The 26,529-nt window shown below is 47.7% G+C and overlaps 1 protein-coding gene across 1 annotated transcript in view; it reads left to right on the top strand.

The window, feature by feature from the left end:
• CENATAC (centrosomal AT-AC splicing factor) overlaps positions 1-26,529 on the top strand; it is a 144,440-nt gene that overhangs the window by 51,874 nt on the left and 66,037 nt on the right. The gene's annotated exons all lie outside the window — the stretch shown is intronic.

The raw sequence follows: 26,529 nt of genomic DNA, 5'->3' as shown, positions 1-26,529 counted from the left end.
CCCACATCTGCTGAATTTCAAAGGTTTTGTTGTGTTCTGATTAGCTTAACTGTTCCTTAACCAACGTTTTTTTCAGTGAATTTCAAAGATTTTGTTATACCATAGTTTATTCAAAGCCACTGGCTGGGGCCACTGTGTATTTTGCACCAAGAGGTTTCTTTGGGGCCCACTGACCCAATTACCCATTTCCCCTTGCTTAGTAGATGTGATCACAATAGAAGCCTCCCCCCCCCCCCTATTTATTTTCCCCTGGTTTCCACCACCCTGATAATTACTGCTGTAATTACCATGGATTTATGTGGTATCTTTTTTTGTTGTTTTTTTTTTTAGCCGCCCCATCATTTCCGCAGAAATTACTGTGGTTATTGGGATTACTGCGCTATTAACCGAATAATGCGGAAACTTTCAAACTGCAACTGGCTCCCCAGACCAACTCCCCAATTTCACATGGTGTCCTCTTTCTCCCCCCCCCCCACCCCAGTCTGATGCCATGTTATCCCTTTCCCTCCTCCAAATAGCTATTTTTTCACTTTCCGTTTTCGCTTTATCCCAGAAATGACCGCAGTAATACCTTGCATCGAGCAAAATAAAATGACAGCTTTTTAATTTCTGAAAAGCCTGTCTGCTGCAAAGCACCATGGGAGATATAGCCATATTTTTTGGGACAAGGGGCCACCCCCTTCTCCATCAAATATTTTAACAACTACTCAACAGAATAACCTCCGACCCCTCCTGGAAATTAAGTCCAGCTTTATGCCCAAGTTGTTTTGTACCTGGTCCAATTCCATCCAGCCATTTCTGCTGTGTTCTATGCAGACATTCTCTATGGGAAAATGAATCGGAGTAGGCCGAACCGCTTTATTTTGTTATTTTTTTGCTTTCTTAATAACTTTCTCATTTTGTTACAAATCTTTCCCTGTATGAGGGGGCCCATGAAACTTTGTTTGCAAAATATCATCTAAATCCGTCATGAAAGTCAAAAGGTATTATCAATTACATTTTTGGGTTTCCTATGAACTTCATACTACGCTTAACTATAGTGCAGTGACTCGCGCACTGTAATACTTAAATATTCTTTTTTTAAGTTTAATAATTGCACTTTGAAATATTCATTGTATTCTCGTTGTTGGGCCCTGAAAGTGGTTGATTATCTTCTATCAAATTATACATTAGCAATATCTTAAACATTGTATACATATATCATACATTATGATTTTATGGAGTGGTTTTATAGATTCATTTTTATATGCTCTGTGAACTCTGCAATGTAATGTTTTTTTTCTGATCCGAATAGAAAGAGGTGTGTGTGTGTGTGTGTGTGTGTGTGTGTGTTCAAAACCAGCCCTGGTGTTGGTTTCTGGGAAGCCAGCATAGTGCACCTGCTAGTGGGTTTACACCTTGTCTAACCAAACTTTCCCTTGGTAATTAGGTTGTGCAGTAGGGCTTACGCTTATAACAGGGGTCTAGTGGTAGGCCGAGTTGACAAACTGCCAAATATGTGTGTTGTGAGAAACCTGAGGGTATTCTCACTTCTATACCCCATGGGTCCTCTGGCCAGGGAAAGACCATCGCTTTTGGATATTGAACCTGGGTGGAGGGTCTGTGGACCGGGAATGGGATGCCCATTTCCTACTACTGGCTGACCCAACCCTTACCCCACCTTCGTGGGGTATTTTGAGTCAACTCCCCTGACTTCCTCATATATGACTGCTAAAAGGACTGGGATGAGGAAGAGGCAACCGGGAGTAAGGAAGACTAGATGCTTTTACCACTCTGGTACTGGAACGAGGAAGAGGCCTGGTGAGAGTAGTAGAGGTTAGGATTGTCCCCTTAATGATGGTCAGGCAGGGCTAATTGTACATTCACAGCTGCAACCTGTTAAAGAGCTGCAGGCGTATAAAAGGGAAAATCAGATAATGTCAGCAGGAGAAGCCGTGGCGTTCATGGAGGAGCAGCAACGGAGAGGCCAAGAGATGCAGTGAGGAGCTGTAGGTGCGTGGCATGCTGATCGTTCAAAGGAGTGCAGTCCAGTAGCTGGGGCACTGTGGAACTGAGGGACTCTGAAAATGGAGCCATGCCTGGAGGGTGCCCCTTTTTGTGGAGTTCGCAGTGCTCGTTCTCCTGAGGTCAGGAGTGCCTGAGGGGCAGAAGGTGGAGCGCGGAGGCAGAGAATCAAAGGCTGAGTGAATTGACCTGCAGGAATGCTGAGACGCAACCGGTATGTTTCTATGTAAAAGGAAACCCGCTATGCAGGTGTTCGATTACGCAGAGGATTACTTTGTATCGGAGAGTACTAAACCACGTTTTCAAAGGTCTCCGAGTGTAATCCTGATTACCTTTTCTGTACATAAAGGCACGTTTTGAGTCTCCAAGTGCTGGGCACGTTACAAAGGCAATTTGGAAAGACTTATAACACCATAATGAAATGAATGAAACTTTTTACAATTGTTACAAAAGTCTTTTGAATGCTGGACATGTTATTACTGACATTCTACAACGATGTATAACACTGAGGTGAATCGAGTGAAGATCTTTAACACTATTTGAATTTTGAACGAAGTGAAAAGTGTATCAAACGTATCTTCAACTGTTACCTATGAAGATCATAAATGAAAGAAGCTTTAAATTCATCATGTACCAAGCTCAAAAGTTAATACAACTTTAAATACAAGTCAAATTTATATATGTTGAACTTCAAAGTAACCAAAGCTTTGAACCCAAGAAGTCCATCTTTATTGAACCTTAAAGTGAACAGAACTTCAACAATACAAGTGTGTCAAATATACCTTGGACGCCAGATTGACCAGAACTTTAGTGGTGAACTTTAACCAGTGTATAAACTGTACTTGAATGTTTTGACAGAAAGTTGCAAAGAACCACCATATCCAGATGGCGCAAGTGTAGCGCAGACCTTTTTAAGAAAGCTGGACAATAACCTTTTACATTGAAAGTGAATCTTGGGGAAGGGAACCCTGAGGTTTAACCTGCTCATTGACTTGAGGACAAAGTTCTTTAGTCCATAGTCTCTTCTTATACATTGTTGCTAATCCTGCCCTAGCGGATTGTCAAAGTTCTTTGTTTCTTTTGACACTTTGATCGTCATGTCTCCTCTAGGCCACCTCGTACTAGCACAGTCGGTCATCTTCATGTTTTCTATGCTCTTCTTGCTCCTAGTACTTTCTGTATCCCAAGTACTACATTAATACATAGGTCTGCTCTCAAGGAAGTGGCTTGGAATGGAGGTGGATGTTCGAGAAGCTTGGGGGTGTGACGCTGTGAGGAATGTGACCATCCGCATGGTGGCCGTGCACTTGTCTTGGGTGTTTTGAAATGTTTTATTAAATGGAATGATGGTAGACCAACCTCAGGAAAATGTTTGGGGCTAATCCACACACATTTTCCTATGCTCCCACCATGGAAAACTCATAGACATGTGTATTATGGGTGGACACAGCCTACTGGCACAGTCCACCATGTCAGATTTAGTTGTCATATCTAGGAAGGGGGAGGACCAAGCTTCCTCCCTGCCATCGCCAGCTTGATTAACTAACAAAGGCTCCATGGATCCACCCAGCTCTTTTGTTAGGCCCTGCAGCTGGTGGCAGCGATTGACATACCAATAGAGGGTAATTCAAACAGGCCCACATGGAGCCTTGCTACAGAGGTTAACCAAAGAGACCGGAAACCCAACATACCTTCATATGTAACTGTGTTAACCTGAAGCCAGCTCCCACCCTCTGCATTAATGACAGCGAACTGTCATGTCATGTCATGTCTGGGACTACTGTTTACAGTAAGCCACCCCGATAGGGGGACCCCATGCTTAAGGTAGAAGGATGTGGTTTGCAGGAGCCAGAGAACCTGGCCTCACCGCTGCTTCAAGGGATACCTGACACTTTAACAGGGACCATATATAGAGGACCATTACCCAGAGAGACTTTGATCAACAACAGACAGTAGGATGGGTGGGACTTGGGGAGTCTGGCCAGGGATCTTTCTGCTGAGAGAAGGTTTCCACCATTTTAGTTCTGGGGTACACCTTGTTCCTCTTTTCACCCCCTTACCTTTCCTGTTGCAAAGCACTTTGGTTATGACCTCATGCATACAGGAGATTGTTGGTAGGGACTGCAGGATTGCTTCATTGAGGTAAGCTTAGCCTACACCAATCACTGTGGTCCACTTGACTTTAAAAGGGGGCTGGAGCCCCTCTTTTGGGAGATCATCTGAAGACTTTGAAGGTACAGTCTGTCTTATAGCTTCCTGGCCTTCCTTCACTGGCGGATCTCCAAAGAGAGAAGCAAGATCCCTCCCCTAAACATCTCCCAGGGAACAGAGGGAGATGCAGAACTCGGAGGAGCTGCCAGCCACTCCAGAACTGGTACCCAGCCAGCACATAGTGTGCCCTGCTTGGCTCTGCTGCAAGATTTCTAGATGGCAAGTGCCAGAAGGTCTCTGAACCTGCAACCAAGCACAAGGCAGCTACCTGCAACAGACTTTACAGCTGTGTGCCGTCCGCCTTATAGGATGACATGAGTCAATTGAAGAAGCTGGGAGACGTGCCTTGACAAGCTTTGACTGACATCTGCCTTAAAGGACATTTTTGAGCCAGTCGAGTTCCTCGATCTACAACCGATGGCAACGCTGACCGTTGTCAAGCTGCCGTCACTTAGACATCTGAGATGTCTCGACCAGTGCTTCAGAATCGCTGATCAGCACTGACGCACCAATTCCTGACCCTGAGCTGCTGTGTAGGCCAGACTGCAGCTGTACGTCCAGCTTCGCTCGCCGAACCGTCTTGCAGCCTGATACCTGCAGCTGACTTCCATCTCGAACTCTTGTCACAGAAGCCTGCAAAGCACCCTGACACCGACTCGACTCTGGAGCACCAAGAACACCTACAGCACAAGGTAAATTGTGGTTAGGTCACCCTGGTCCTTCCTAGAAGGCCCTTAGAGACATTTTAAGAGCCATGGCTCATTTTGTGCTGAAGCCAAGAAACCTTCAACCGTTGTGGTTTTTAACCATACCGACTACCCTCCTGTCAGTATCCAGAATGCATCCCTTCTCCTTCTTTGAAACTGTCTGTCCTCTGCATTCCTTTACAGGGTGGATTGTATTTTGTAGTGTTGCTAGAACTGTCTGTTCTGATAACCTTGACTGGACAGTCCCTTTTATCATTGGGTAATGATTGTATTTTCGCTGTGTTGCAACTAGCCAACGATCCACGAGTTTACGGGGACAAGCCTGCCGTTCCATCCAAGTTACCAAAATTGGACAAGGAGGTTTATAATTAACTTGTTGTTCGGATCCCTTGTGGGGCTGATTTGATGGTTTAGAAACCGATATTCACCACTGGGAGCCTGGAAGTTGATTCGTCACAGACGCTGTTCAATGGGCTGTACGCTAGGTGACTGTCCTTGTTCCCTGAAGGGAAGGCCCTCCCCATGAGGTCGTGCTGCATTAAACTTCCCCTAGTCGATGTTGGAATGGATTACTTAACTCTTGCCTGGTGGACTGATGTTTAGGAGTCCCCCCTTTTTGGATGAACAGGGAACAACTTCTGGGAGTATAGCCAGACCAATTCAAGGTAGCAAGGTTAAGTGTCCGGAACAAATTACTTTCTCAATACCTGTAAGAGAAAAGGTATGTAAAGATGGGTAGCAATAACAATCTTCAGAAATGACAACCCTAACTTGGTACGTCCCGCCCTAAAATGAATGGGGCCTTGTGCCCAATATTCACAAAATTCCAATAGTTTTAGAAGCTGGAAAAAGTTGGGAGGAAGGTTCTGAAGATCTGAAGATGGGTCCAAATGTTAGGTTAGGATGTGTTCTAGTCAACAAAACTGTTCCCAGCTTTCGGAAGACTTTAGGCGGTAAGTGAGACCCAAGCCAAACAATTACAGAGTTTATCAGAAAGTTAGGCAACCTTTCAAGCAGAGAAGGAGATACCCTTAAGTGTCTTCGGTACTCTACACCCTTACTCCGGTTTTGGTCCAGACTGGGCCAGTCTGGAAAGGATCACTGGAGGCAAGTTTTCCTGTTTCTTCAGGTCACAGATGTCCCAGGACTGCGGGTGCAAAGACTGGTCCGGTTTGTCACAGGAGCTGGTGCAATCGGTTCTGGAGAAAGAATGCAAGAAGCCCCACTGCAGTCCCATTCAAGGCACTAGACATGGCGAGGGAAAACGGGTTTCAGTGATTGCCACAGCTGCACGGCAACACAAAGGGACACGACTGTTGCGATCTCGTGACCCGTAGATGCTGCAAAGGCGAAATTCCGCAGGAGGGTCTCTTGTTGGACCAGCTGTCGATTCCCCAGACTCCCAACCTCTAACACGGGACAGCGAGGCTCTTGGTATAATAGCCCAAACTCAAGCTGGATGTCACAGGGACACGCCCGAGGAGGCTCATTTGCTAGTCTACCAGGAGACGTAGCAAATGAGTGGTCCACCGCTCCAAAGGGTCGAAGCACAAATGAGGGTCTTCTGGGATCAGTGGCGAAGTCGGGCTTCTTCAGATCAGCAGCAGGATTCGGTTGCCTGGCCTCTCCACGGCTCTTCTCTGGATCTTCCTTCATCTGCTCAGCTTCTCAGCATTCTTAGCTCCTTCTGATCTGCTAGCACGGCTGCAGGACCCCTCCTCTTAGCCAAAGTCAGGCGAGTGCTCACACTCGGCCCTCCATTGGCTAGATCTGCCTCACACATGCACACCAGACAAACTGGCACCAGTATGTGGATTGGGACCAGACCGCCCCAGCCCACTTCCTGGGCGCTACCACACGTGACATGCAGCAGCATGTGAAGAAGGTAGCTTTCCCAGTGTAAAGGAGCAGACATGTACGTTGCTGTTGCGGTGGATTTCTAAACTCAGACCTGGTGAGCAGAAGTTTAGGAGACCACCCTCGGTTTAGTGTAACAGGGGAACCTTCTGGACAAGCCAGACCAATCTAGGTAGCTTCGCAGGCGGTCAAGACTAAGTCTCAGGAGAGGTGAGAGTGATCGCAAGGTCACAGTGAGCAGGCACATTAACAAACCACAAATTACTCTTCGACAACTGTGTATGAAAAATACATTTATTGTCGGCCGGACCAATAGACACAAGTAAACTTTTGTTGTATGAAAACCGTTATCACACACAATCCTTATACTAAATAAAATATATACATTACGTTTTCTAATGCAACACAGCATTAAAACTCATCCACAACCTGTGAAGAGAGGGGTGAGTTAACACAAGAGGAGCATGAGACAATTCTTCTGAGTCGTTCCCTAACTTTCGAATCCAGCCCGAAGAAGGGAGGAGCCCTGTGCTCTACTGTACAGTTGTGTGTAAAAACGCACGATCGCGTAGACCAAGCAAAAAAACTGGTTGTCTTCGGAGGGTGGTAGCAAGTCAGGATGGGGCTTGATGCGATGATAAAATTGGTTCTCACTATTCGAGTAGGATCGCCGTAGGTGGCAGAGCAGTTTTCAAAAGATGAGAATAGCTAGGCAGCGCAGGCTAACTGATCCAATATCGAATACCTTTTAACGGATATTCGTGTGTAAAAGTTAACTGCTGTAACAGGGGGCCACTAGTAAGTGATGCAAGTACTCGCCGACCCACAGCACAGTCAGGACCAAACTTTGTCAGTTTAGTTGAGGTCGCTAGTAGCTTCGAGTCCTGCAGGTTTGCGGTGCTCTGACTCTCAGCGGCTGTGGGATAGAACCATTGTCCGTGACGGGACAGTTGCCTTTTTTCAGCTTCCGGAGGAGGGATGAGGACAATTCCAGTGCAACAGGCTTCAAGGCACAGGAGAGCAGAACAGCAAGGCACCCATAGCGACATTCACCAACAGATAGTGATGCAGGAATCATGGATGCAGGCCACGTTACGCACTCCTAATTCGGGACCTAGAGGAGCTAGGCCCGTGAAATTTGGCGGCAGAGGGCACGGGACCGCAAGCGATGTCCAAGTCTTGGGTTTCAACTGAAGACGGCAGAGGTTCTGCGGGATACCGTGAGGTAGGGCTGGACAGTTCACTGGATAGCCCAGGAACACTTCCGAAGGGGCTCGTTCGGTGGGTAAGCGGGGGCACCGAGAGTAGTTGTTCCCACTACTCTGGGGCGAAACACCTTGGCAGGCCTTCTTGATCGATGAGGAAAACAGGGGTCTGACGATACAGCAGAGGGAGAAGGTAGCCAAAACCTTACAAAGAGTCTCCAGTGTTTTTACAAGTCTGTTTCTTCGTGCAAGATACTTTGCTCCTTTTGTAGTTTGGAGAGAACTCAGGTGATCGAGCTGGAATGGATGCAGAGCCCCTTCTCTTATCCAAGATTAGCTTCACGGCAAAATCGAGGACTTCTAATTGAATATCTGCTCTCATGCAGGCATCCCAGTCGTGGACCAATCACGGTGGTCTGTCATTCAGGCACGCCTGACACCAGTAGTATGGATTGGGACCAGACAGTCCCAACCCCGTTCTGGGCACACACATGTGACAGGCAGAAGCCTGCGAAAGAGATCGATTTTCACAGGAGGCTGCATGACCAAATAAGGAAAAGCCAGGTTACTCGACCTGGGTGAAGGCAAGGGACAAAAAGGCCATGGGACGGAACAAAAGACTTTGTGGCCTGGCCATTTCCAGGCCTGGCCACAGTCTTGAATCAAACGCGGTAAACCTGATGTGATTCAGTAAAAAGGAGTAAAAAATGTATAAAAAGTAACTGCTGCCACCAGTTTGTCCGAGGAACACTTGTGCACTCAACAAAAAAACCTTTGAGGGGGTCTAGGGCCATAAAACAAAAAGGACCCCAGCACACAGTACTGGAGGGTACATTGTGCACTGTTAAAAAAGTTACCAAGAAATGGAAACATAGTCAGACTATGGGAAACCCAGTTTCCCAGTACTGACAGTCTGAAGGACGTGTCAGTTTCCCCATAACAAGTTAGCAAAAGCCCAGCGGAGCGCAGCTGAAGGCTGTGCTTCACTGGAAAAAGTCAGTATAGGAAAGCCAACAAAAGCAAAAGGTTTGGGGGGGGTACATAATTGGAGGGAGAATTGCACCAAAATGAAATCTTTCCTAACAGTTACTGATAGGCTCCACCCCCTCACATCTGTTCTACTGTATCAACGACAGGAAGACATTGTGCATGACACCAGGTATCACCTAGTACCTCATTGAGTGTATAAGAGACGTTATGAGCTCAGACGACCATATCAAATGTACCCTTGTACTGAGGTGGTAGCAGGAGAATTGCAGACAGCACTCAATATCGAGGAGTTGTAAAGATCATCTGACAAGTGCAAAGTGATGTTAAAGGGAGAAGATCAAATGACGCCTGAAACAATATTAAAAAAAATACTTAAAGAAGATGTAACTGAAGAAACGAAACACATATGCAAGTGAGGAGAAATCATATATACAAAGAAAAGTAACCAGTGAATGAATATATATATATATATATATATATATATATATATTCTCAATGATAGTAAGCGAAGAGACCAGAATTGACAGAGGCTGGAAATATAAATTCATGCATGATCAAAAAATAGCTGCTGGCCAGAGAACAAGGATGCCACAGTGAGAAGCTGCTCGAGTACAAGGAGAGTTACCGAGGATAAGCAACATACACAGGACATATTTCTCTTAGATTAAGTAAATGAGCAGATATTTGCAAGTGCCAAGCTTTGACAATAAAAGATGCAGAAAAGTCTGTGAGACGGAGCAGCCAAGTCTACATAGGCCAAGAGGAGTAATGGCACCCAGTTTAATTGAATAAAATAATATTAAATAAAAGGTCGAAATGGACAAAGTTGTGGTCTCCTCACACGTGACCCAGAACTCAAAAACAAGGTCTAGTAATTGAGCTTCAGATGAAGATCGTGGTGTACCTACACTCCCTTAAAAGTCCCAGAGAAGAGTACAGTCTGTAAGGTCAACTACAAAGAAGAAGGCTTGGCTGATGAGAGATGGTAGAACTAATTGGGCAAGTCGGCAGTAGTCTGACGTTGTTCTCTGCACCCGAATTTTGTTTTGCTTACGTACTGCTAGTGAGCTGAGTTTTCAAGGTTGGGAGAGGATGCCAGCCCATCGTGAGGGCCAATGCAACGATGAGCATACATGTTGCATGAGCCAATCCTCTGCTATTATACTGTTAAAATCTGTATTATACTTCAAAGGAAGTTCGAGGCTTGCCTACCAGAGAGGAGCCGCCAATAAAGTAACTAACTCTTATAGACTCTATAAGTAGACATATTCCCCTAACCAATTCTCAACTTCGATAGGTTTTATTATTTGCCCCGTAGGATCGCGTCATAGCTGACACACTGAGGTATAAAGCCTTTGTGTAACTAATCTGCAGTGTGAGTGTGTGGACTACAATTAATTGTTTGCCAGATTGCCACACTTTATTGAATTGATAATAAAGTGGTACTTTGCCTTGTTCTTTGTCTGTCTGATTATTTGGGTCCAAGATTATTTGTTATGGTAATTCCATTCTGGGCATAGATACGCCCAGAAAGTGCTACTGCCCACCAAGTGCATGCCCTTTAAAAGGGATTTCCTGACTTAAAATGGCAGGAAGAAGGCCATACTACAGGATTGCCAAAAGATAGACAAAATACCTTGTGACACGGCCATTTTTGGACACTAGCCACAGTTAGTAGCCAAACGCTGTAAATGTGTTTCGGCTAACACAAAATGCTTCAAAAATTGAGAAAAAGCAACTGATGCCACCAGATTGTTCCTTAGCACATCTAAAAGTAACCGAACATGTCCTGGGGGTATGTCTAGGGTTAAACATGAGTCCTGATTGCATTGCATTGTGCAATGATAAAAGTTACCAAAAGTGGCAACAAAGTGAAAAGACTAGGCGAAACTAGGTTTCCCAGCAGTGACAGTCTGAAGGAGTAGTCAGTTTCCCCATAACATGTAATCAAAGGCCCAGTGGTGTTAGGTAGAATTCTCAGAAATGTGCTAATTCCCTTCTACCTTAGAGACCCCCAGCTCTTTTACTGGATTTATGACTTTTAATTTCTAACCTGGAGAGAGTGAGACCTTTTTCCCACTCTTGCATTTATTTTTCTGTGATTTGGACTCAGTTTCTTTTGACTTTGGAGTCTGACAAAGTCCATAGGCATCATTTTGGGTCACAGCAACAGTAAAAATTCTGGAACAGATACTCCTAGACAAATGAAAAGGCCAATCAAACAGCTGTTGAGGAAAATGTCCTCCCCTGGTCTGCTTCATAAATGAGATGGGAATAGAGTAGAAAGTAAACAAAACATTTTCTCTTCGCTTCTTCTTTTTCTTTTTGACATTACAAATCTTCACCTTATAAAGTAATAACAATTAAAAAAAAATGGGCATCAGCTTTACATTGTGACACAAGGCACCTTCAGTGCAGTGACACAGGGAAGTCTCTTAGATTTCCCAAAGGTTTAAATACCTTCTCTTGGTGAAACTACTGTTTCCAAGAGCAGGGAAGTGAAATTGACTTTACTTACACTTTGTAACTTTCTAGACCCAGCACACACTACCTTACAAAAGGCTGCTGGAGGGGTTACTTGGTATCCCCTTTGTCTAGTTTCTCATGTAACATTTTTATGTTACCCTTTCTACAATGAATGACTGGTGGCAGTGGTTTAAGTTTTACTACCATTGTGTGTTTTTACCGCGGCCTGCAATCGCAGCTGCAGTAAGGCACCCATGGGTGCCCATTTTATCAAAATGGCCCCGGTCTTCTTTTTTTTCACCATTTTTTGTTGGAAGGGGTCTTCTTGAGATGTACTATGCATGTCAAACCAGGTTTGGTCCCTTTGTTCATTTTGCCTTTGGCGGGATTCACGAGTGAAGCTCGCCTCTGGCTCCAGCGTGTCTAGCAGGGGCAGGAAGTGAGGTAGGTGCCCGAAACTCCCTTTGCTTTTTCCCCTTGGTTACAGGAATGCATGCTAAGGTGATTGGCCAGCTGGCTGTCCTTGTAGGACAGCCACCCTGCTGTTTGACAGCTAGGGCGGAATGAATGGGAGAAACCTGAATATAAGGTGAGGTTTTTCGGCTTGGAGGGCAGTCGACCACTGGACGAAGGAATCCAAAGGAGAACTTGGAAAAGATGCCTGCTGCAACTCCTGGACCGTTGGTTTCCTGCTGCATTGCTGAAGCTCAAAGAATTTGCCTATACTGCTCCACTTTCTGCCTTCTGAAGCAACAATCTTCTCTCAGCCACGCACGCATCTGAAACGGCCGACTCACCCTCAGCCTTCAGACACCATGTCTCCCCCTAGTCTTGTCCCACAGACCTTGCACATGGCGACCCCCATAATGGACCCTATGACACCCACCATAGGCCTCCAACACTGCAATACCGACATCAACCCCTAACTCAACGACCCAGCCCTCTGGCTGGAACACTTCGTCAGCAAACCTATTCTGAACCAACCATGCTCCTCATCTCATAGAAATAAAAGATTAGGCACCATATTCTGCGTACGCCCCACCCACAGTAACCTCCTTAAGCAAACACGACACACACCCCTAGGCTCACCCACTGCACTCAACAGCATACCCCCCCCCTACAGAGGTGAAATTGCCTGTCATCAAAGGCGCCCTTATCAACGCCAGATCCCTCCGAGCGCACGCCTTAGACATAGCAGACCTCATAACATCGTCAGATCTTGACTTCATTGCTGTAGCTGAAACCTGGCTACATGCCACATCCGGCCCTTCCTTGTCCCTTGCCATACCACCCGGCTTCAGCATAATGAGATGTGACCGCACCTCTGCCTCCCACTCTAGAGGCGGTGGCCTAGCCATCATCCACAAAATCACTCTTGATTTAAGAGTAATGACCAACCCCAAACTTGAGTCCGCTGAACTATTATCAGTCAAACTCGCACTAACACCTAACCAAACAGCCACCCTCCACCTAATCTAGAGGCCCCCAGGCCCTGCACCATCCTTTGTTGGCGAAATATCTACCCTCATCCTTGACGACGCTAAAACTAACTCACAAATCATCATCCTTGGAGACCTCAACCTGGGACTTGGTGACCCTAAAGATCCTATCGCACTTGATCTGGAAAACACCCTCTCCAACTCTGGTTTCACCTTGCACATCCAAGAGCCCACGCATTCTAAAGGCAGGACCCTCGACTGGCTAGCCAGCTCTAATTGCGATATTAATGTCCTGGCCATTACCCCTTGCCTCTGGTCAGACCACCACATTATCACCTTTAACATTGAAGCCGCCCCCCCGTATTGCGACCGTGATAGCGCCGGCTCTCCCGACCAGAAACAAAAAGGACATAACCAAGGAGAAACATCTCCCTCTACTACTCCTCACACTCAAAGCGGCCACTGACTCCTGTAATGACCCTACCGCCTTAGCTGACATCTATAACTGCAGCATGCTGACAGCAATAGATTCTATGGCCCCCATCAAATTAAGGAAGGCCAAACCACGAGCACACCTGAACTCTTGGTTCACCCCACAGCTAAGAGTACTCTGCAAAATCAAACGCTGTGCCGAAAACCATTTCAAAAGCCACCCTTCTGACGTGCACAAAGATGGCTTCTTCCTGGCCTCGCTCACCTACAAAGCAGCCATTATAGAGGCGAAAAAAGAATCCCTTAATAATCGCATCTTGGATGCTGACTCCAACTCTAAGGAACTTTTTAAGATCCCAAAAGAGCTCGAAACCCCCGTTACCCCCCCCCCCCCACCCCCTGACATCTGCATTAAAGATAGCAAATGGTGTGCTAACATTCAGGCAGCGTTACTGAATAAAATCGCCATGCTTCAATCTAAAATTTCAGCCAAACCAGACAGCCTGAAATTGGACAATCGCCCTCCTACCATAGCAGGGGCCCACTCCCCTGACCTGCCCAACGGTAAACGCTTCTCTCCGCTCACCACTGCGGAAGTAGAAAACCTCATCCTGAGGATCAAACCGTCCAATTGCCAAGGCGATCCTTGCCGGGCCCCAATTATTAAGGAATCTGCCCACGATTTGGCCCCATTTATCACATCCTTTATTAACGCCTCCTTTAGAACAGGAACCGTTCCCGATAACCTTAAGGATGCATGGGTGATCCCCTTGCTTAAAAAACCAACTCTCGACCCTAGCATACCTACTAACTACCGACCCATTACTACTGTCCCCTTCCTGCTAAAAATTTTTGACCGTGCAGTATACCTGCAAATCCAAGAACACTTGGAAGCCAATAATCTTCTAGGTCTTAGACAATCTGGTTTCCGCCCTAGACACGGAACAGAGACAGCTCTACTAGACTTAAAAACCCAAATTGAAGTGCTAAAGGACAACGGCAAACTTGCCTTGTTACTTCTACTTGATCTTTCTGCGGCCTTCGATCTGGTCAATCACCAAATCTTATGCAAGCATCTCCACTCGGCCGCCCATTTCTCACCATCAGTTACGGCCTGGATCAAATCATTCTTGAGTAATAGATCCATGCAGGTCTTCTCTCAATCTGCAGCTGCAGATCCTTCCCCTATTCACTGCGGCGTCCCCCAGGGCTCTTGTGTTTCGCCAACGCTCTACAATGTTTTTACAAAACCACTCTTTGATGTACTTGACTATCTGGGTATCTCCTACACAAATTACGCCGACGACACCCAGATACTCATTCCCATCACTGGAGACTACTTGGCTGACACCAAGGCCCTGAACGATGTCTACCTGGTCATCCAAGCTTGGATGGCACAACACCAGTTATGCCTTAACGATGATAAAACCGAGCTCCTCATCTTGGGCACTACGCAACGCCTTAGTGTCATGCCTGCATCATCTGGCGCATTCACAATCCCTACGCGCTCCCGCTTACCAGCGTCTTCGGCTTTCAGAACGGCTACACAATGGAAGCTATCTGGGAGGCACAGTTAAGGTCGGGGCTACGATCGTATTTGCGTGTCATTTCACTTCCTGGATTTCGAGCCAGGATCACCTGACCAACGTTTCGTCATCACGTTGGTCAGGTGTACGTCAGCTGACACCATTTAGCTGATCAGATCCTAAGCACCGGCGCTTCTGATCGCGTTACTTGGCGTAATTGAGTCTGGAGCTCACTTCTGCTGTTATCGAGCAGACGTTCTTTCCTTGCCTTTTTCCTCCGCACGGGGTGATAATTCCGCGCTCTTTCGCGACGCTCTGGCATTCCGCTCTGTTTTCTATACGGAGCCTCTGCCGTGTCTCCTACGCGGCCCCAAACAACACTCCGCTCCAATTCCCTGCGGAGCATCCTGTCATCCAGCCACGGCCGTGTCTTCCACGCGACACCTAACATCACGCTGCTTCCTCGTCGTGTCCCACACTGCACTTTGCAACTCCCAGCCAAGTTCTACACGGGACTTACAGCAACATGGCATTTCCATCTGCTCCAACCTTTTATAAGGAATCTTCAGCTAAAGGACTATATTCCTGGATCAGGTTCTTCACCTACTCCTATTTGTCTCCTACCTAGTGCACTGAACTTTGGACGCTTTCCTGGGTGCGCCAACCCGGATCTAGTACGGCCCTCGTTCCGTACAGGTTAGTTTCCTCACTTACCCTTCCTTTTCGTTGCTTCCCTGGACTTCCAAATGGCTTACTAAAGGTTAGTGCTTAATAGATAGGTTGTTACTGTCCTTCTCATTAGTCTACTATCCTGATATTTTTCTCTGTCTAGAGCTTGGTGAAACTTGGTCGACTCACGCCCTTCCCTCTAATTACTCTCTCTGACTTGAATCATTACCAGTCAAGAGTGGCATTAGTTAGGTTTTCATTGACTGCACTACGTTCTACTTCTCCTATCATACGGTTAGGAGACGCCAAGTGTATCCTTTTTCGGTTACCAGTCTGTATCCTTTCCAAAGAATCCAAGGCATTGTATTCTGTATCCTGTGTATTTCAGATCTGAAAACCTGTGTCTTAACACTTAGTAAACTTGAGCCAACCTACCAATCGTTTATCATCGATGGCAAAACCATCCAAGTTTCGAAAGACCCCAAAACTGTAGGCGTCTATCTTGACGCCACCCTATCCCTATCCCGACAAACTAATGCAGTCAGATCCTCCTCAGCATACACCTGCAAACTCACTGCAGCTTGCAGGCCGTTTCTGACCACCCCTAACACGGTCACACTGGCCAGAACTCTCATCATGGCCAAAATTGACTATGGGAGCGCCCTCTACCTTGGAACTAGCCAAGAGAATCTGAACAAACTGCAAATCACCCAGAATAACGCCAGAATAACACTGTTAGAGTAGCTTTAAACATCCCGCGAAACCACCACATCTCGGAATCTAGATCCAACCTACACTGGCTACTGGTCAAACAGAGAATTTCACTGAAAGTCTTAGGCCTTACCCACAAATCCCTAGCCAACCAAGCCCCTGCATATCTCTGCAGCCGGCTATCCCGCCACGTGCCTACCCGCCCGCAAAGAACGGCCCAGACCCACTGTCTATCCATTCCTAGGTTCAAACTAAAAAAGCGGGTGGCTCTAGCTTCCCCGTCCTTGCGTCCAAGCTTTGGAATGCCCTCCCCCTCACCATCAGATCTGAAGAATGCTTTAGTGCCTTCAAATCTAAAACCAAATCCTGGCTCTTCAGCCAGCCTGGACTTCTGGACCTCTTATGTTCTTGGTAGCCCGCCCCAGGAAAACGCCTGCCCTAATCTACATTCTGTAAATATGTATATTGCTGTATGCCCTGAACACACATCCTGTAAATATGTATATTGTTGTATACCCTGAATACTGTGCACTGTTTAATGTTTTGAATAGATGTATGCTTATGTAACCATGTCTAAGTTGCGCCCGGATGCCCTCGGTCCTGAAGGTGCGCGTTACAAATAAAACAAATGCAAACTAGAGAAGCCCTGCAAGGACGACTTCTCCCCTTGGGTTGGTGGGACCAATCAACCCCAACGTGAACTCGTCTGGACATCCTCTCGAAGCTGGCTGTACTTCCATTGCTGCTGCAGGAACCAAAGTGCCAGGGAGAGGAACACCAGATCGAGTGCATTGCTTTTAAATCCGACCCGAACTCCAGGAAGATCCTCCGGACCTCCCTGAAGCAAGACTGGCCAAGCCTAAGCCACCTCAACGGAGTGCTGGACCCCAGATGCGAGGAAAGTCTGAAGTGGTAGCCGAGAACCGCAGTGTTGATATTTACTATAGACGCGAATAGCTGAAACCGCAAAGTGTCACTGAATTGAAGTTTGCCCATTGCTGCTGCCGACCTTCCCATTGCAGTGCAGGAGTCTCTAGAGGTCCTCCCTCTTGTCCCCACGACTCAGGCCCAGGAACAACAGGATCTGCAGAGCTGTACAGGAACAGAAGCCAGCCGGAACCATACTGTAAACCTAAGAGGACTTGCCTCTTGTTGTGTAGCCTTGCTTGTTCGCAGTTGAGACGTGTCCGCCATTGCAGAGTTGCTTGCAGCTGTGCCCTTCACAAGCCTTTCAGCATGTGGCCCTTCAAGTGCATCTTATCTCTACAAACATTTGTTAAAACATTGCAAGACTTTTACTTACCTGCAAGAAGACCTTCAGCTCCCCTAAACTTTGCTCAACTAACATTGGCCGTCCTGGCTCCCTGAGAGACTCTTCTTACCTCTGACTTTGTGCTTTTCTTTCCTCCAGGAAAGGGTTAATTTACTTTGCATTGGAGGGTTTAAAAAGTACTTACCAGTTTATGAATCATGTGTTAACCTTTCTTTTATTCCCCTATCTAATCCTTTACACCCAAACTCAGTATTGCTCTAAATGTACCAGTGATAAATCAGTGTCCACAGTGTCCTAGCTATTTGTCACCTGAGGGTGTAGGAAGTGTCTGTGTGCCATCTGCAATGGGTATCATCGGATTTAGAGAAACAGAGTGTGTTTTGAAGTATACTATACATGTTAAGTGTGTTGCTCCTTTCTGAAGAAGGCATATAACTGTCTGTTAAATTAATAATTGTTTAATCAAGAAACCTTGAGTATGAGTGTTTATTTGAATAACTGTCACTGTGAAACTCTGTGTTACAACTTTACAGCTCACATTGACCCCTCTTGAGATAAGTCTGGCTGCTCAGCCACACTACCAACGTGTGTAGTACAGACTTATACCAAGGGTTGGGTTCCCTATTGCCAGGAGGACAAGGTTGCTGTAGTCTCCCAAAGGGTACTGCACACAATCTTGCCTAACAAGTGGAGTGAAGCCGAAGGTTACACTTCACTGTGAGAAGTCAGCACAGGATGAAAAACGATAGCAAGACGTTTGGGGGTCCATAGAATATGAAGGGGAAGTTGCTAAAATGGCAAACCTTCCTAACAGGGGACTATCTGGTAGCAGCTGCACCGCCCTAGACCCCTGGGTAAAGGGCTCCCGCTGGGGAGAAGTGACGATACCTGGCGAATCGCCACACTACGCAGTGCCCTGGTGTGTTACAGGGAGGTAACCCTAGTTGCACAGGTTTGGATGGAGCAATTCCAACACACGCCTATGGCTCAACCATAGAACACAATAGGCTTGAAGAGGCTTGAAATGGCAATTTGAAAGTCCAAAATTCCAGGGTTACAGCAAAGTTTCTATTGCACAGTAATGCATTTACTCTGCAAACACACAGAAAAGCCACTTAAATGGAGGAAAATGAGTGGTTCGTGCAATATGAGCTTAGTTTGAGGTTCTAGAGACGTTTTCTTCGCCTGGCAAGTCTTTTAAGTCCAAAAACGCAACCCTAGCTAAAGGCAGTTCGGAGAGGGCTTGACGTCTAGACAAACGGCAAATGGTGAAAAGCTCCTGCAGATTTCTTCCAGTGTCTAAAGTTATTGAAGCAGCAAGTTGACAACTAACAAAGGAGACCAAAAAACTCATAAAGGAGACACCAGCAGCAGCTTGGGTCAGAGGTAAGGGTAGGTGCATTCCAACGCTCTGCAGCGACTTATCTAGGTAAGCAATACCTTTCTACCCACAGTACCTTGAGTTTGAAGAAAGTGTTTGTGTTGGCTCCTCTACGATGTGGTAGCTCTGGACCCGACCTCTGGATTCCTTGGTCTGGTGACGAAAGGCGGGACAATGGATAGTGTCTTCCAGCAGCAGTCTCAAGGGGGGACCTGTAGCACGACTTTCAGCAACTTCTTGGTTCATTCTTTGGTTTTGGCACCTTTTTAGCAGCACCAACAAAGGACACTGATCGCCTGGTCAATCTGCTTGGCTTCCTGCAGTCCCACACTCTGGTAAGGGGGTCTGGGCGAGTTGGATCAGATCTCTGATAGTGTCCTTACGGGCTCAGCACAGATTGGGACGGATTTGGCCTTTCTACAACGATGCACTTGAAATGGCCAGCAGGTCTCCTGGCATGGGGTTACGCAGCTCTGGAAACTCCTAGGACCTCAGAAAATGGCTTGTTTCAAAGTTCGTCTTGGGACTCGTTGTTCCCACCAGCCGAAGGAAAGGAGTCGTCCTCTTCGGAGCTCCCCTGTCACTTAGAAAACGGGGTCAGGACAGCAGTGGTTGCTTTAGTCTTGCAAAGGATCTGCAGGCGTCTCTGGTCGTCGTCGTCGTCGTCTTCTTTGGTTAATTCTGCTTCCAGTGGTCGACTTGCTTTACACTCCAGAAGCCTCGCCTTTCATAAATTTCCAGCACGCACTCCTCTGCAATCTCTCTGAGCATTTTACCGAAAGGGGTGTTTGGCTCTCCAATCAGGACAGCCAGACCCCTTCTGGGAGCAGGGATCGCACAAAACTGTAAACCAACCCCTGGGCTATGTGATGGGGAGGTCTCCCCTCATGGCCCGAGCGTTGGATTTCCTTCAGTTTCACGCCAAAATGAAACGGTCATTTTCACTGCGGTGACAAGAAAAGGTGCGTTTCCACCTTTTATTCCCCCTCGATCTGCTGCACTATTGTGCCGTGCAGATCGAGGGAGGTGACGTTGGAAAGGGGAGACTCCCCCCTTTCCAACGACACCTTTTTTGAAGCATTGCTGGGCGCAGATCGCTCGATCACTAGACACCAGGGCAAGTGAGGGGGGGGCTACTTTGTAAGCTGCCCTCTCTTTCCCCCCCCGCCCCCCAAAGCATGAGGGCAATACCCTGGGGCAGATGGGTGATCTGCCCCCAGCGAAGGGGGGCAAACAATAAATGAAAAAATAAAATATAACACAAGGAAAGGGCAAAACGAAACAAACTTGGTTTGGGTGGGTGTGGTGGGGGGCACTAAACCACCATGGATGTTTTCAGTGGACAGGGGGTGACCCTCTTCCCGCACCCCCACCCCCGAACCCAAATGGAGAGCAGCATCTGGTGTAGCCCACCGTGGGGGCAGATTGCTAGTGCAATCTGCCTCTAGGAACAAGTACACGAGATGCCCCACCATCCATTTGGGGTGGTGGTTGGGGGGGCACCAGAAAACATTGGAATGGACCCTCGGTGCATTGGGCAGTAAGTTATGCCCACCCTCGGGTCAGATGGCCACACTGTGCCCATATGCCTCTAGGAAAGGGGCAAAACAAAACCCAAAAAAAAAAAACTTGTTGTGGGGGGAGGGGGGGCACTGAACCACCATATACGTTTTTAGTGGAAAGGGGGTGCCCACGGGTGTCTTTTCAGAAATGCATGGGGGTTCCCTGTTTTCCTTGGTGGCTTTGACACCCTAGGCTCAAATCTGTAGGTTGTCCACACAACCAAAATCTGCTCTGCCTAAACGTTTTGTTACCAGTGGGTTAGCCTTTTCCCTATGCGCCCAGGTAGGTGTGCCCACACATGTGGGCGCACCTACCTGGAGGAAACTGGTAAAAAGGATAACTAAACCGGAAAGACACGGACATCCCTGACCAGGTAGAGTAAAGCCCACGGCAGCTGGACGGGTGACATCGTATAGACAGGAACACAGGCGGCACGCACGGAGACTGAGTCAACTAACCCAGACAATCCCACCAACACTCTCGCCGGCCCCGTAACTTAACTACCGCCAGGTACCACGTTGGTGTGGAATTATCGAGACACTGGCAATCTACCCACTACCGGAGAGGTTGTCATTAGCAGATGCACTGGCCACTAGAGTCTAAATGGAGGATAAGGGGAGCCATGAGAGAGCATGTTAAACGCGGGGAATAGAGGAGTATGGAACCTGTATGCCAGTCAGACCCAGATCAGGACAGAGCCGCAACAGGGGAGACTACGCAAGCCGAGCGCTTCAATTCAGGATAGAGACGCAAACTAACCAACACTACTAACAATTTCCCTTTTTGCATACACTTCTCAAATTCCAAACACAACCAAAACCTACAGCACAACAAACCGCACAAACTTCACTACATTGCAACAACAAAACAAAAACACACATAGCCTTGCACAACAGTACACGACGACTACCGGCCGCAAACACCCCAGGCCCAGCCAACGGACCCACCGGGCTGAGGCCGCCAACAGCACATCACTGCTCTCTTGCACTTTTCCTGCTTCCTCCCACTAACTCAACCTCCCCTCCTCTTTCAGAGCCGCCAGAGCGGCAAGGGACCACTACGGTGGTGATAGTGCGCGGTACAAATGTCCTTTAACATGTGCGGTACCGTTTTCATCGGGACACTTGTCGGAACGCGGGAAGGTAGGACATCTGTTGTTGGTGTCGTGTTTCGGTGGGTGGGCAGAAGGAAATGTCTCTGAAATTTGGTGGAAAAAAACAAACATTTCAGACATTTCACACATGGGCTTCCCCATTTTCTTTGGTGGTTTCGACACCCTAGGCTCAAATCTGTAGGTTGTATGCATGAGCAAAATTCCTGAAAATCAGCTCTGCTGAAAGACTTGGTTACCCGTGTTTTAGCCTTTTCCCTTTGCGCCCAGTTAGGTGCACCCACACTTGTGAGGTATCATTTTCGTCGGGACACATGTGGGAATGCGGGAAGGTACGACATTTGTTGTGTTTGTGTGGTTTTCATAACGTTTCGACCCATTTGATGCTGCCCTTTGTCACACAACCCTTTAATTTTCCAAATGTGACCTACATTTAGTCGCTGCTTTAGGCACTATACACTTTTGTAACCTGCACAAGTCACCTCCCCTTCAAAAGGTCTGTATGTACTCTTTCAAAAAATGTACGCTTGCCCTTCCTCACCATATTTGTTTTCCTTATTCACACATGCTAAGTACGTCTGTTTTAGGCCATAAGCATAAAATTCCTGTGTACCATGGCTGGTTTTTGGCTTGTGGTAGTGCTTGTTTTGTGAAACATTACAAAAAATGTGTTTTTTCATAACTGGAAGAGTTTGGGGGGGATGGGGGAGGGGGAATGTAGCGGAGCATTGTTTTTCTCAAAATTCACAGAAGCCATTGCCTTACCGGGCCAACCATGTCAACCACTATTTTTTTGTTTGCGTTTTTTTTTTTCTTTTTTTTTTTTCTATCCCCAAACTATGGAACTGTTTCCCTACATAGTTGTTGCCTGACCTGCACAAATCACCCCTTCAACTTGAAATGTCGTCTACTTTTCAGAAATGTATGCCTTTCTGTCCTCCCATTCAGCTTTCCTACCCTTTTTCTTCCATTCCATCCACGCATGACCTTTTTGAAAAAAAGGCCAAAATCGCCTAACTCTCACAAAACGGTTGGTAACTATCAAAATGTTTTTTATTTTTTGTTTCCACTCGACCTGTTCCTGAAAGCCTGGAAAATGGGGAACTCGGCACAGCAAACCATTTGATCCTAGCACGTTCAAGGAAAAAACCACAGGCTTCTTTGTACATCATTTTATTGGCATTTTCTGAAGAAAAAAAACATTTTCTCCCTTTTTGGTTATTTTCTCTCACCCCCCCTCCCCCCTCCTACAGCATACTAGGATTCCTTGGTGGAGTTACGACCGTCTACATGTGGGGGAAATAAAGGGCCCAAATTTGGCCAGGATATCTCATGTAACAAAAATGTTACAAGGCATTAAATGGCGACATAACGAAATCACGAAAAAAGGCCTTGGCACTGGAGGGGGGAAACCCATGGCAGTTAAGGAGTTAATACCAAGCAAAATCTGACATTAACACTCATTTATTTCAGGATCAACCTATTTGGCTGAAGGTGTATTATAGGCGTGTTCACTATCAGCAACTTCACTCACATTGGACGAGACAATGAGGCTTTTTCGTTTATATGTACTACTAGGAATAATAACACACGTCTAATACTTGAGTGTCCTCCAAATATCGTATACCCAGTTGTTTGTTTACTCCATAATTGGGTGCAGAAGTAGGAAGGCCAAACAATGATTTCCAAAATGTATTTTGTGCCTGTCGTAATTTACCTTTACACTTGTATCCCCAAATTTCTGCTTCATGTGCCGCTGTTGTTCCCACCATGGCCTCATATACTTTTAATGTTAGCGTCACCGTTTGGACCTTGTATCGCTGGACAAACCTGAAAATAGCCCCAATTACTTGACACATTTTAGCAGACTGCTTCTGTCTGTGCATTTCAGGACTGAAATGGGCATTAAATCTTACCCAAGGTAATCGTAGAAGAAAACATTTGGAAACCGTTCATACCCTGTTTCTAAATAGAAATCTAGATTTTGAAGCATTATCTCTGTATACACAGTAATTACTCTTTGGAGGGCAATGGGAGTTTCAGCAAGGAGTACACAGTCATCGGCCTAAGCCAAGACTGGAATATTTATGCCTCCAATCATAGGGGAGTTAATGTTTGTGTCACATAAAATTGAATAAAGTGAATTAGCAAACTGTTTAATGTCAGTCAGAACTGGTTCAGACTGCTACTACACTGCCTCAGAGATGCAGGCATACGGCCACTTCCCCTGGTCCGCACACTCGGGGCAAAGTCTGGTCATGTGACCCTCCCCCTGCACCCTTCAGGACATAGGTCAACTAACAAAGAAGTGGGTAAAAAAGAACCCCAGCGGGGGCGTGGCTTGGAGCCATGGCAGACAGAGCGGCTTCCTAGAAGCTCCCGGCTCGAGCCCCGCGACTAAACGAAATACTGCGGTCAAAACGACTGATCCAGATCGGAATCATGAGCGAAGCGCTCTGTGATGCCTGGCAGGCACTGACCTGCTCCTGTCTAGTATGCTGCCCGTACCTTTGAGAATTTTGTGATCAGAGGAACCGCCTCATGCACCCGACCGTGGAATCAAAATGGCGGGCATCGTCTCTGCCCCTCGGAACCTCAGCATCCAGGTGGGTGTTTCGGTGGGGGGTAGGGGGGGATCCCGACAACAGAAGCTCAGAGGCGGTGAGGTGAACCTGGACTGGGATCCCCGGAGGAGGAATGGTGCTGGCTCGGTGGCCGGTGTCAGATGAGTCCCTCCATGCTACGGGGCACTCTCGGGACTTGCTGGGCGCCAAAGCTGTGACGGTGCAGCTTCCCGCGCTGTGCCTTGGCAGTCCTGCTTGACACCCAGAAGCACTCGACCTCCCCCTTGAGAGCCTACCTCTGCATGGACTTGGCTGTGCTCAGCTCCGAGGTACCCCGTAATCGGCACGCTGCATACCTCAGGCACGGGTGCGCTCTGCTCCCTGCAAGCTCCGACCCTTCTGGCCGCACGTATGATCACGGCAGCAGTGTGGCGATAATGCAATCCAGGAGAAAGCACTGCTCCGGCTCGGGATAAGCAGCCCTTCTCTGGGGGGGTGCCACCCATGCATTTACAGACATCTCCGGCAAGCTGGCTCTGCTACTTACAAGCTCTGACTCCTCTGGCCACATCAATGATTACAGCAGCAAAGTGGTGATGGCACAATACAGGCAAATGCACTGTCCAGGCTAATACCAACGGCAGTCTGCAACCCACAGCCTTCTTCCCTCTACATCTGCTCTGAGCCCAGTGTGGCTCCCGCGCCACCTAGGGGCGAACATCTGCATCCAGGGATACAAGCACCCGAGGACGCAGCCTTGAGTCATGTTCCGAATTCCACAGCATCCCGAACGCTTGGAAATCCAGCCCTCACTGGTACATCCACAGCGGCTGGGAAGGTGCCGCTTGCCCCGGTGGTGGTGGCGGCCAAGCAAGGTAGGATAGTCGGTGCTGAGCCCTTGGAGGGATGCGCCCCTCCCCCTGCTGCGTCCCTCTGATTGTCGGAAGCGCATCTTGCATCAGGCTAGGGGGCCTGCGGCTATGGCTCGATGCCTCTGATCAGCAGGGGCAACTGCACCCAAACTAACAACTCTTACCTAATTGGGGTGCTCTGGGGTGCAGGCAAGCAAATGTCCCCCCCCCCGATCCTCTCCCTGGCCGCCCATCTCGGAGTCGCTTCTTCCGCCTGATTCGGGGCCATTTTGACTGGTAGAGCAACAACCTGGCAAGGCAGCGATCACACACAGCCGGCGTAAAGGGAATTAGAGCACACTTAACCTCAGGAACCTTCGAGTGGCCACGAGGGGAGGGCTGACGGACCGGATTGCCACCCCCCCATCATCCTCCTGTCGTGCCTCTGCCCACATTTCACTCTCCTCCCCAGGGGAGCCAGCGCCATCAAGCCATCATAGGAGCATGCCAAATTTCTACCCCCCCCCAAACTGGGGAAAGGAAAGCAAGAAGCACTCAAGTTGCAGAACCCCTGAAACCCAATTACCACGCCGGAGCATTGCCGAAGCGACCCCGGGTCCGGATTCCAGTTGGCACAAGCAAAAGCAGGGTGGGGGAAGATGGCCAACAACTTGAAAGCGGCAAAACAAGCTGACATTTCGACGTTACTGGCAGCTTCCTCTACGGAAAAGGCAAAGAAGGGGGACCGAGGTGAAATCATGCCCCCAACAGTAAACTCTGAGCTTGCAAGCGGGCCCCTCCCCAAGCTGTAACAAAAACAGATCTTCAGGAACTACTAGCGGCCATAACCAAAGCTAAGAGCAAAATTACGTCCCTAGATTACTGTGTGGGTGAAATTGAGGTCCGAACAGTCGAGATCGAATCCACCCTATGCGAACACATTTTCAAAATGGGAGAGAGAGCGGACAGAATTGCGGCCTTGGAAGCTGGATGAGAGGCCCTACAACTTAAACAAGACGATGCGGAGAACTGCTCCCGGCGCAAAAAAACATCCACCTCCGGGGCATCCCAACATCAGTCTCGCACTCGGACCTGGAACCCTTCACACAGGACCTGTTCCACTTCATCCTAACTCTACCAGATGGAGCCCCATTAGAGCTGGACAGGGTGCATAGAACCAGGTCGAAGCCAGGCTCTACTTCCCTTCTGGACGTTCTAGTGTGAGTGCACTTCTATAAAGTCTAAGATTAAATGATGCGGGAAGCAAGAAGTACACCACACATCAACTTCAGGGACGCCTCCGTATCCTTGTATCAAGACCTGGCTGCAACCACTCTTGTGAAGTGGAAAGCCCTAAAATCCATCACTGAATGGCTCCAAGAAAGGAAAGTGGTATACCGGTGGGGCTTCCCGACGGCGCTGATCTTTACCTGGGACGGTAAGCCCTGGCTTATCCGTTCCCCTAAAGAAGCGGAGAGTTTCCTAAACCCGGAAGAAGAGGAGGATGTCACTGAGAAGGAATCGTCCTTTGGAGAAGGATCCCAAAGAGACTCCGCGAAATCCTGGATC

Source organism: Ambystoma mexicanum, chromosome 9, assembly GCF_040938575.1.
Source record: "Ambystoma mexicanum isolate Mex_15411 chromosome 9, UKY_AmexF1_1, whole genome shotgun sequence".
NCBI classification, from domain to species: domain Eukaryota; kingdom Metazoa; phylum Chordata; class Amphibia; order Caudata; family Ambystomatidae; genus Ambystoma; species Ambystoma mexicanum.
Note: the sequence above shows the minus strand (reverse complement) of the source record. Positions and strands in the feature narration are given on the sequence as shown.